Below are 11,250 nucleotides of genomic sequence, written 5' to 3'. Positions count from 1 at the left end.
TTAAAATTATAATAATATTAATTTTCATGAAACTTAAAATCTGAATGATTAGAATTGGAGTTTTGATCCATTGATGAGGAAAGGAAAACGGGGGCAAAGGAGCGATAGAGGAGTGGAGGGGTAGAGGAAAGAATCCTCTTCCTTTGAAGAGTGGGTTCCAATGTTTCATATATAAATTAATAATCAACAAGATCTTATAATTAGGACAGGAGACAGTATCTTCAATAGAAATGTGTTTATATTTTAAAAATATGCGAAAGAAAATTGTATAAATTTTCACAAAGGTTCCGTTGAATTATAACTGCATGATTTCTCTTCTCTAGACGTGACTAAGAATTTCCACCAAAGGATAATTACGATAAACAATCCATCATCAATAACTCCAAAAATGCGCATCAACACTCTAAGAAGTCCACATTACAGTTAACAACATAGTGGATAGCTTAACAAATTAATTACTCAACTTGCTTACAATTAAAGCTATCATCATTCTCTACAAGATTATAACTAATTTATTAATTTATTCTGTATGTGCTCATGAAGGCATGAAGGCGCGATGGAAGAGGAAGAGATGAACATGATACACATAAGAAGGAAGATTATATACGTGTGAGTGTATATATATTAATGTATCATTTACATTAGTTTTCACAAGAATAAAGTGTTTAAATATCCCAAAAGTGTCTACAAAAGAGCACCCAAGACCTAAATTTTTTTTTTTTTGCTCTTATATACCCCGAAAATTTTATTTCATGGCATTTCTGTCCTGAACAGTTATTTACCAGTAAGTTTAACTGTTAAAGACATCTGTTAAACTGTATAATTTAATGGTCAAACTTAATAATGGATAAGGGTCATGATATTTTTGCTATGAAAATAAACTTCTAGGGCATGCACAAGTAAAAATAAAAAATTTAGGTGCTGAGTGCTTCTTCATGCATACTTCCAAGACATTTAAGCACCTTATCCCGATATTAAGAATAATCCCAAACACTTACAATAATAAGATACATATACAGATTGATGATGTACAGTTCTTGTTCTGGCTTTCAATCTTGAGACAGAGCGAGAGATTGATTGAATTGAAGAAGCTAACGAATCTGAGAACCCATAAACTAAAACCTATTGCCTTCTATATGAATTTGACAGTCTCTGAGGTTGGAGCCATTGAGAAGACCTTGATTTTGTCCTGTATTCGAAATAACATTGTCTTGTGAATAGGAAAGAGAAGCCACAACAGTATTGCTGCCATGTGAGATTGCACTTCCTGCATCTTCCATCAACTTCCTCCGAACATCATATGCATCCTTTACAACATCATCATGTGGAGGCTTCGATATTTTAAAATTCTGCAGTTCTCTGTAACGCGCACGTGGCCAGTCTATAATTAGACCTTTGGAAGAATCACAGGATATTTGCACACTGTAATGTAGAGGCTCCAAAGGAGACTCTGAATCGAATACAATTTCATATTTCGCCCCTCGTCTACGGAAAGCTAATTGATTTCTTCTTCTTCTTCCCATTTCATAGCTCAAAAACAATACCTCAGGTCCCATGGGTCTTCGTCTTCTCGCTGTGAAATTCTCACCATATTCTATCGCTTTAATGGGACCAAATTCGTAACGCCCATCATCGCCATCTCTTACAGCCACAAACTCTATGTTTACTGCCACTATATTATCTTCACACAAGGCATCATAGAATGTGTAAATCACCTTCTCGTGACAGTTGCTTTTGCTGCAGTAAGTAGTGCAAATTCCGGGTTGTGTCCAACGCACGGTAAAAGATAGCGTACTCCAATCCAAATTTACTGCTCCATATGTGATAATCGAAACTCACCTTGTCCGAAACGCTAATCGAGGAACCCATATGCTATATCTTTCATCGGCTCATAAGCCTAGTACACTCGAGGAAGAGGGATATATTTTTATATTATTGAGGCGAGACTGGAGAGGTATATATTGGATCATAGCTAGGCAGTACTTAGTAATTGAATTAGATACGTGTAATGTTGCTGTGAAAAACTCGGATAAATCCTTGAGAATTACTTTTCCAAAGGGAGAACCCAATTCCCTGTAATCATTCATTAAAATTAAAAAAAGATTAAAAGGTATTTTTCTTTTAAATCATATTCACAAAATTATTATGTATTCAAAATTTTTAAGTAGTATTCCTCTGCTCTTAAATATATTACCTATTTTATAGTATAATTGACATTACAAAATACATCTTACATTCTGGACCAGAGACGTATATCATTATTCTTATTAATTCCTCCATTTTTATAAGAAATAATTTCTTTCATAATATGTGGTGTCTATAAATATAAAAAATAAATCTTCTTTGTGTGAAATTGTAGACTAATCTTTTAACTTTATCTTTGTTAAATATATTCTACTTATTATCTATCCGCAATAAATTTCTACTTATTATCTTTTATTCACAGACTCTCTTTTGCAAATCAGGTTCTAAGTAAAATATACGTATATCTTGCACATCTAGTGCCTTTAACCGCATTTAACTAAGATTTTGACCTGGATTTTAGTCAAAATCAGTTAAATTACTTTGCAATGTTACCAGAGCCAACTTCAGATAAATTTAAGGAGTGGGCCCACAATAGGTGACAGACGTCTTTTTTTTCCCGACCAAAATACTCTCACTTTCCTTCAAATTCCCATACAGAAAAATACATTCCGCTGCTGCTGCTTCTTCTTCTTCTTCTTCTTCTTTTCTCTCTCCCCCCTCTGCTCTAGCGGCGATGGAAGACCCCCAAACCATCGTGCCCTACGATTTCTCCAAGTCCTCCAAGCTCTCAAACAAGCTTCCCACGATGCACAAGCCACCCTATATATGTCTGACGAGGAGCAATTGGTGAAACTTTTTGTTCAATTTGAAGAGTGGGTTTGACCACAACAGCCTCGAATTCCAGGACCCGGTTCTCTAATTGAAAGTGTTTTCACCGTTCGATGAATTTTGAGGGCCTGAAAATTTGAAGAAAATCGAAGTCTGTGTTTCGAGTCTGTTTGCAGCAGAGTTTACTCTTCAGGAAACTCGATTTCTGCTTTTACTTTGCAAGCCGTTGCTTAAAAAACTTTATAATTAAGTGCTATATGTTCATCAGATGTCCTATTTGTTAGAGCACATGTCCAGCCCTTTTATGTGTGAGAGAGAGAGAGAGAGAGAGAGAGATATGCGATGCAATATCCGATATGAAGAAATAAATGGGCTAGACAGGCAACATAAACCAATTCGTTCTATTTTTCTCAGATTCACAGAATGGACCACAAAGATCAACGTCCAGGCATTTAAAAGGATGACCAAGTATTCGAATATAATATCTAAGATATGAACCCCCTTTAAACCCAGTAATGAATTCAACTCCAAATTCTCCTCCTCTCTCTTTTACTGAACAACCCCGTAACAAACCTTTTGTGTGTGCAAATTTATCTTCATATAACAAAAGGAATGCATATGGATCAATTATTGATGGCTCTAGGAAACTCCCGCTTGTTTTATCAGCATCAGTATTGCAAAACACGGTAAGCCCAAGCAAACCTCTTTAACCCCATGTCTACCCTTGTTGCGAAAAGCACCTTGTTGTGGCTCAGCCGTAACTGTAGGGTCCTCGACCATTCGAAACCGCGTCAAGGCACAGCTCATTGAGTCACCCATTTATGCTGTTCTTTCGCCATCAATTTACTCAACAAGAACAGCGAATATGTGTGTTTGTATATATATAGGAAGAGACCTATGAGTCATTTTAAACACAATCAGTTTAGATACTTATTGCATGCTGCTCATTATTTTGGTGAGATGTACACAATGCAAATAGAATTTCAATGGTGCAAATTTAATATTTTCAACTGATAATTTTAAATAAAAAGATATTTTTTTAAAAGTCACAGTTAAGATATCATTTTAATTTTGGATTCTATAACTATTAAAAGAAAAAAATGAAAAAAATATAGAAAATTAAAATGTAAACAATCCATATTGAATCTTAACGGTCAATATTTGATTAGCGCCTAAATTGATTCCTGTTAAACGCACACAAATATTTACGCATATAGTGTGGCTGTCACAAACTAGCAAGAGAATAACTTTGGGAAAAGAAGAATTTGATTCCATTAATTAAATGGAGCTTTGGTTGTTAGAAGTATTTGAGTAGTCTATAATGTTGAAAGGATGTCTAAACTATATACTACTTTAGCAAATTAAAAAGGATATAATTCGGCTAGAAATAAACGTGTTTGTTTTTACATAAAGTGTAACATAAAGCATAATATTATTTATGGATTTCGAAGGTTGTTATTTGCGATAAAGTAAATAAAATATTTATAAATAAAGAAGATGAATAATGTGAATTCTTATGAATTGTATATATATATATATATAGAGAGAGAGAGAGAGATGGTGGTTGAAATAATGTCCTTAATTTGTCGTTTCGGGGTTACTCTAAAAATTAACCGACTTAATGCAATATAGTGTACAATCCGGGTCGTATTCACTTTGAGGAGCCGAAAACGAAATTAAATCTTAATAAATAAATGCAAGTAACCTAAACTATAAAAAAAATTTTTGATTTGATAATTGCTAATTAAATACCATGAATTAAATTGAAATTAAAATACTATTTTTTATTTTTATATAAAAATGATTAAAATGAATGAAGATGAAAGAAATGAAAATGAAACCCACGAGTAAACAATGATAATAATCAATCATCCAAGTCAACAACACAGGCAATCCTCATTCCAATAGATATGAGAGTTAAAACAATTAAAAGTTATAATTAAGCTTTTAATTTAACAACCGAGCCACCTCGAATTGTCACAAAATATTTTCTAAAATTCTAAATTATTAACTGCAACCAAAATAGTAAAATAGAATTAAGGATGCTAAAAACCAATGTTTAATTAAGATTCTTAAATCCAAAATAAATTAAAGCTAGCAAGAGACATTACGATCCAAGATTTCAAACTACCTTAGAAAATCATAATATATTAACTCCAAAGTCAATGCAAATGTCATAACCACAACACTATAATTAAAATTAAAGTTATAAATAGTTAAATATCAAATGCTAAACAGTAATCCAGCCACAATAATCTTTAAATATAATCAGATTAAATCATATAAATTTTTTAATAATCAGAATAATTATCCTAAGAACTAAGAATTGTTAAACAACTATTGGACAGGAAATTAAAGTAACTAAGACTCTCTTTTATGATCCTCCAAGCTCCTGCCATTGCTGTTGAATTGGAGAATCACAAATTCTTAGCCACGGATTGCCATCAGAATTGCTGTAATCAAAGCTATACTACAAGGTTCCATGGAGGAGACGGTGATAATGGTGATTCTGTGGAAAGGAAGAATTGGCCGTCGAGCTCCCTGGTCCTTCGCTGATCGTCACGTGTGTCGACTGCCGCTGCTTGCTCTCTGGTTCCGCGCTCAAGCTCAGCCGAGAAGAAGAAGGTGATGAAGTCGCCCCTCTTCACGTCTGCTCCTCTGGTCGCTCTTTCTCCCTCTTCACGCTGTTGCCCCCTCGTGCTCCTCTGTTTTTTTTCCCCCCTGCCTTGCGTCTCTGTCGCTCACTGGTCCTGAACGCTCGCCTCTGTTCTGCGCGGTCGGCCACACTCCTCGCTGCCACCAGCAAGAAGTCGACGACGATGATGGTCTTGAACGGAGGTGGGAGAGGTGGTCCCTCCTTGCTCAACGTCGAGCTTCTTCGTTTGTGTGTGTCTGCCGTCCCTCCTCCCGTGTTTGCGTCTCTGCCTCACGAAGATGATGAAGTATGTTGTGTATTAGGGCTGGGAAGGTTGCGTTTTGCTCCCTTTTTTATTAATATTATATTTTTTAATTAATTTATTTTTTTTCGTTTTTTTATTTTTAAATCTTCTAAAAACCTGTCATTACAATTCAAAAATAAAATAACATTAATTTATATATCAATTAAATAAAAATCAAAGTTAAGTTGAGCCATTTTCCTACTCAGAATTAGAGCTGGGAAAACGGGCCGAGCCCGTCGGGCCGACCCGTTTAAGCCCATTTAAGTTGAGGGCCGGGCTTGTATTTTGGAGCCTTGAAAGGGAAGTCGGGCTTAAAAGGACCAGCCCTGTAGGGTCGAAAAATAAACGGGTCGGCCCTGTAGGGCCGCGGGCTGGCCCGTTTAGGCCCGCCAATTTTTTTTTTTAATTTCTGTCTTTTTTTCTTAACTTAAAAAAGAAAACCCTAACATTTTAAACATATCATACTCTTAGTTTTACTTATCTTGGCAGCTCACATAGATAGCATTCACAAAAAAAAAAAAAAAGAATCACTATAGTTGTGCAAAAAATAACCAAAAAAAATATGAAAATTACAAAATTTAAAACTAGGTATATTCACAAAAATATATTGTTAAATAAGTTGTCAAAACCTATTAAAATACTGTATGTGTAATTTTTACAGTCTTTATTTGTCATTCTCCCATATTTTTTATACTTGAAATATAATTGATCAAAAAATCTTTTAAACTAAAATAAAGATCTATATCATTTTTATAGTAGAAACAAATTTAGAACTAAGGATGATGGACTCTTTTCTTTTTTATCGATATGACAAATGATTATTCTTCATGTATATTATGTTTGTTAGTTAAACTTTTTTGTTAATTATTTATAATCAAACTAGATCATCCGCATTGTAATTATCTACTGAACTTAATGCTTATTTAGTTGTTTATGTCTGTCCTCTATTTAGTTTGTTTATTCAATAGACTTTATTACACTGTAATATATGTTTAGACATGATAATGTTTATATTTGTGACTCAATTTTATTTATATTTATACCTTTTATTAGTAATTTTATTGTTTCATTTTTATTATTTTGATAAAATATACAAAAAAATAAAAAAAATTCATTTTAGTTAAAAAGGCCAAAAGCCCGCGGGCTAGCCCGAGCCTGTCATCTCACGGGCCGGGCTTGAAAAAATGACTTATTTTTGAAACTCGGACTTAAACGGGCCGGCCCGTTTAAGCCCGAGCCCGTGACGGGCCGGCCCGTTTTCTCAGCAGTGCTCAGAATGGCTCTTTGCTATTTTTGCTGTTCTATGAACACTAATTGACTTGTTGTGAACAGTATCAGCTCTTGTAGGGCTTTGTGCATTGAGTATTTTTGTTCAATCTTTCTGCTTCTTTTAGTTATGCAAGGTTTTTTTTTTCCTCCTCAAATTTGAATTTCAAAATTTCAAATTCCCTCTACTTACATTCGTTTATTAATTAGTGTCACCTATTCCCTCTCTTTCAGTTTGCAATTTTTTTTTTCCCCTTCCCAAGTCATATCCTCTCTTTTTCTCTTCATCTTTCTCTGCGAGCTATGCTAATGGGACTCCAGACCTCACCTTCATCATCCTTGTCTGACCGACCCTTCCCATCTTCTATTCTTTTTTTCTCTTATTCTTTTCCAGTACAAATAGAGGGGAGAATAGAGAACAGAGGGCTTTGAACGTGATGCTTCTAAAGTAAAAAGAAGGATGGGATGTAGAGTTTCATCAAAAGGTTTGTAACTTGATTTTGTGTTGGGTTACCAATTGATTCGATGCTTAATAGTTTTCTGTGTTCGCGTAGAAATTCAACATCAAGAAGTTACAGTTGGTTGAAGCTGAGACAAAGAAAATCAGGCAAGAATACGAGCGCAAAGAGAAGCAAGTTGAAATTCAGAAAAAGATGTAACTTACTTTCTACTTTGATCTACTTCGACTTTTTCCTATTTCTTCCTTCTTGATTCTTGAATTCAAAATTTTGCATCACTTCTTCTTCCATTGAGAATTGTTTTAGCAAGCTATTGGACATAACTCACAAGAGAAAACTTTCATTGCTTTTTTAGATTAAATGATGCATGGTACAATTTTTATTGCAACGACAGCCTTAGCTTTACTTGCAAAAACTGGCATGATGATTCAATTTGCTTTGGTGCCAAGGGATTAAGGTTATCTCTCTCTCTCTCTCTCTCTCTCTCTCTCTCTCTCTGCGCTCTCATATTAGTATTTTCTTATTTGTTGTTTTCCTTATTTTTTATTCATCACTGCCAGCGTCTTTTAATATCATAGAAAGTTTATATTGGTATTATATGATTATATGATGGATGCTATTTTTTTGTGTGGAGATTTGCTGTTTATTGTCACAGAGTATATACAATTAATTTTGTTAATATCCACAGTTTTAATGGTGCCTTTGTGACTTTTTCTGCCATGAGTCTTTCCTCTCAGTCTCTGACAAGTTTATTGCTACAAGCAAATGTAAAAATGAAGTTACAACTGATAGCCTAATGTCAACCTTAAAACTCACGTGAAAAAAGGTAATAAGCAAGACATATTTGTTAAAGTGACTATCCTTCAGGCCCAAAAAAAAGTGACTGTCCTAAACTGCGAGGGAAAGATCTGACTAAGCGTGTGGTACTAGCATTATACTTTTTCTTTTCTTGCAGCAGTACCTTTTAGCATGAATTCTATTGGTATGTTGACTTTATTTTATGACACAAGTAATCGGAGGTTTGGATCATGCATTATTCTTTTGTAACTTTCTTTCTTGTACTTGCACGCCAAATAAGATGAGGTTGGTAGAGTGCAGAGAAAAACACATCGTTTTAAGAGATGCAGGGGCATGAAGGGAAGGCTGCAAATTTAAGCAGAACTTATTTTTATGATCTGCTAAGTTCTTTAGTTCTTTTATTGTTAAATTGCTATTCTCAATTTGCTATATTTGGCTAACTTATTTATATGTCGCCCGATGCTTGAATCTTCTAGATTGAAATATGGGGAAGGATAGAACACATCATGCTATATAATATGTTTGCTTGATAGGTGTCTGTTAAAATGCATGTGAGAAAATTTTGTGTAAGTCGTGCTTTTATTGGGTATATCCTCTCTATTCTGTTTTTTGCTTGGCTAAAATGGCGCAACAATTTGTAATCTTCCATAGTCCGGAAGAAAAGATTATTGAGTGAATGTAATGATCTAGGGCCAATAAAGAGAAGTCTTATCTAAAGAGAGTCTTATTGAGTGAATGAGGATTGTTTTGATGGATGCATAGGGGTTGGTGAACTTTGGTTCGTTTCCCCCTCTGTTGCAACATGAATTATGTCTGTGGCCTTTCTGGTAAATTTGACTTCAAATCCTTTGTTCTTCAGGTGGAATTAAGGAGTTTGCAAGGAAAAAGGTCACCCATTATATTTTTTGATTTTCTTTACTGTTTATCCGTGCATCGTTTCTTCGATACAATTTTAGCTTAATGACAATGGTTTAATGTTAACTTTGGTTACAGGTTGCTGATAGACTTTACCCAGAGAAAAAAGCTTAGTCCAGAATGTTTGCATGGAGTTCTCGGAGTTGTGGCACATGCTCTTGCTGTGCTATGTGAAACAAAATGGGGATGACCGTTAGATATCATCTGGTCAAAATTTTCTCATTTTCCGTTGCAAGCTTAAATTGTCTTTTAAATCATCAGGTATAATGTTAATTAGTATTATTGCATTTCTTCTTTATGTATAGAGCTATTGATGGGATAATTTTTCGCTTCTATCAATTTTCGTTGCTTAGAATTCGCACTTGTATACCTTGATGTGCCTTGTATATTTTCTGATGGTATGTGTTTCAATCTCAGGTATCAGATATCAAATCAGTCAGGCCCAACTTTCATGGTTTCTGTTTTGGTGTTGAGTTTGTTAAAAATTAATACGAGGTGAATCGTCGTCGGTAACTTGAATGTTGGTTCATGTAACGAGGGGACAAATATATGCTAAAATTCCAAGGACGCCCACTTGAAGTGAAATGTTCAAGAAGAAATGGTGTTGAAGGATACGGATTTGAACGGTGGGAAGCAACAAAATATGCCTACTTAAGACTCTTCTATGTAAAATTTCAATTATCTTGCAACCTCTCATTGTAACCAAATGCGTTGACAGTTTACCATTCGAGTCGAAGAGGACTCTATGAAGTAAAATTTCTTCATAAATGTGATATAGTTGTTTCCATATCTGCCATTTATGATCGGAGGTTTGGCTGATAATGTTTGATTTTGAAAAAATAAACATAAAGTTATTGAATTGGCAAATTGAGGTTTAGTTATTTCATGATAATTATAATATCATTGTTTATACATGGTGTGTATCATATTGTGTTGATGTCTTTGTGCTGATGGAGATTACAATGAATTGGGCCTAATGATTAGATTGAAATGAATTCTTCCCGTGCATCGCATAGGGGAATTAGTGCTAGTTGTCCTTAAAAATCAGTTAGTCACAATTAAACCAAAATATAACAATTTTACTCTTATAAAATAATAATTCAAAATAAAACATATTAAATTAATTAATAATCAATTAAGACCAAAAAAACTAATTAAGTTGACAAAACCCATATAAAAGATATCAAAATATATAAGAATAATTGAGTTTACCACTAGTTATGCTAAAACTCAGCTGCCGTCTCATACATAGATGTCAGGATTTAATTCAGATGTAAGAAATATGACTAGTCAAAAAAATGCTTTCAACTTCTTTTCACGTTATCTATTTAAGAAAGGAAAAACTAATTCAGATTTTTTTCCCCTAGAAAGAAAGCCCCTGGATCCGACTAGAAGGGAATGCCTTTTCTTTTTAACGGATAGAAGCATCACATGTTTCCTTACCATCTGTGATTTTACATTATTTTACTACTAACATGTTCCAGGCGACTTGAGACTAATTTAAGCAGCAACACTAGAAAGTTAGACTTTCAGTAGTAACACTAGAAGTCACCACTGCGGCAACTCTAGAAAGTCGCCGCTGAAAGTGAGCCCTTTACTGGTAATGGAAAATGTCACCTCTGAAAGTCTCACATTCAGCAGCAACTTTTTGTGTACCTTTTAGTGGCAATGTTTTCATCACCACCAAAAAAATACTTTCAGTGATGACCTTCAGCGGTGACAAAAAAAGTCACAACAAAAAGTTGACTTTTACTGTCACTAGTAAAAATCATACTTTTAGCAAGGACTTTCCAGTGTCACCATCAAAAGTCAACTTTCAATGGTGACTTTTTTGTCTCCACCGAAAGTCATCACCTAAAGTCTTCTTCTTTTTTTTTTTTAGTCGTGGAGGCCATCAATGACATATTAATTGCTAGTCAATGCTCAAATAGTACTTTATTTAGATAATCACCATAAAGTCCCAAGTAAATAACATGATTATTTAAAAAGTCTTAGTAATAATAAAACAACCTGTAACGACA

The sequence above is a fragment of the Neltuma alba genome, unplaced genomic scaffold (assembly GCF_004799145.2).
Source record: "Neltuma alba isolate B1F8T4 unplaced genomic scaffold, ASM479914v2 tig00013110_pilon, whole genome shotgun sequence".
In the NCBI taxonomy this organism is placed as follows: domain Eukaryota; kingdom Viridiplantae; phylum Streptophyta; class Magnoliopsida; order Fabales; family Fabaceae; genus Neltuma; species Neltuma alba.
Note: the sequence above shows the minus strand (reverse complement) of the source record.